Consider the following 1,738-nt stretch of genomic DNA (forward strand, 5'->3'; position numbering starts at 1 on the left):
ACAGTTCTTTTCAACGTGGATACCGTATTCTCTTTTTATCTTGATGGGTTGGTGCCATTTTATTTAGTRTTAAACACTTTGTACAGTTTCATGGGGAGAAAAGGCCTTGTTTTGGTGTGCAATTGTTGTTGGTCTGTTGTTGGTTGTTGGTCTCTTGGTGTTTTATGGCACAGAACAATCTTTATTAGAGAGCAGTTCAGTCAACAGCTGTTGGTTGGCTGTTTCAGTTACAGTGTTTTCATCCATATCATCGTTTCCCTTCATCCACGTCAGTTTATTCACTCATTCTCTGGGAAGAGATGATGTTTTCTTCTCCTCACTGAAAAACAGAGACTACATTAGTCAAAATACATATTTCTGTTTGATAAAAACTGTTAAATTGAACAGCTTACATTTGTAAATACACCAACATTTGTACCATTATGATACACCAAAGTATGTAGGATAAAATAGAATTTTCTTTAGCTTAAAATAATTCACACACAACAAAAAAAGGTATATAATATATACACACATATATATTTTAAACAATGTATTTTTTAAATTATTGAAAAGGGATAAAGTAGGTCATGGAAATGCAACCATGAACCTTGAACATCACATTCATAGATGCCACAAAACAAATTACACATGGTTTTGTTAACAATGTGTATATTTATGTTGTATTATCCAGGGGGCAATTGAATAAGAGACCTAGGTCTCAAAATGTCGTACATGTTAAAATAAAGGTTAAATAAAATAAAACTTAGTAATGATATATTTTTTCAAATGTCAGTCTTACTAAAATGAATAGTTTTCCAAATGTAAGTATAGTATGCTGAATGACTATTTTATTACTACTGTTATTATAATGTATTTATTGTTTATTACTAGGGTATTACCGCATATAGTTTCGTATGAACTGAGCACTGTGGCACACTTTTTAAGTCCCCCTAACTGTAAATAAAACATTAATTATTATGAATTATTATTGCATGTTTATAAGACGTCAGCGAAATGTTGATCACGTTATGGAAAATCTTACCTTTGAATTTTGACAGATGTCAATGAGTCAAAATATGTGTTCCCCCGACAGCGGAGGGAGATGGATTTTATTTCACAATCGCATCTTTTTGATTGCCTTTCACATTATGTTGATGACCAATCCTGTGTGGAGGACAGAAATTCAGAATCAGCAACTGTTATTCAGCCACTGCAAAAAATTGCATAATTGCACAATACTAGCTACGGGAGCTACTAACTTTGGGTTGCATATTGCTTTGACAAACATTGGGGGTTTTGCAAAGAAGCGCTTACATGCAAAACTGACAGCTTTTGGTATAACATTCTGCTATTTAGCTAGCAGATATCGCATGCAACCCATACAAATACACAACACACAAGGCTTGCTATCTATAGCATAAAAAATATGCATTCAAAAGTCAATGAATGCCTCTTGGCATAATTAAATACGAAATTGCTTATTTACCTACACATCCAAGTACACGTTCAGGATGCGGCCTGTCACGCCTTCCTACCATCTAGCTATCATTCGCTTAGCTCTCCATTTCTGCGTACTGTTTTCGACTCGTTAGCCATAGCCATGTTCACTGATGCTGAGCTAGGTGAATGCTCGGCTCCCTTTCGCTCGAAATACTCAGTATTTGAGGCTGCAACCTTTTCCTCGCCATTTGACAGCATCAATCCCCACTGGTAATGATGAGTTGGTGATGTTTTTGTCGGCTTAAATGTTTTGGAC

At 35.2% G+C, this 1,738-nt stretch overlaps 1 long non-coding RNA gene across 1 annotated transcript; it reads right to left on the minus strand.

The window, feature by feature from the left end:
- Positions 1-6: 6 nt before the first annotated feature.
- On the minus strand, positions 7-1,732 carry LOC112080223 (uncharacterized). The gene is made up of 3 exons (XR_002896142.2): positions 1,469-1,732; positions 1,025-1,146; positions 7-319 (listed from the first exon to the last, which is right to left on the minus strand). It is a non-coding gene; the product is annotated as an uncharacterized lncRNA (long non-coding RNA).
- Positions 1,733-1,738: the final 6 nt, after the last annotated feature.

Source organism: Salvelinus sp. IW2-2015, unplaced genomic scaffold (assembly GCF_002910315.2).
Source record: "Salvelinus sp. IW2-2015 unplaced genomic scaffold, ASM291031v2 Un_scaffold13227, whole genome shotgun sequence".
In the NCBI taxonomy this organism is placed as follows: domain Eukaryota; kingdom Metazoa; phylum Chordata; class Actinopteri; order Salmoniformes; family Salmonidae; genus Salvelinus; species Salvelinus sp. IW2-2015.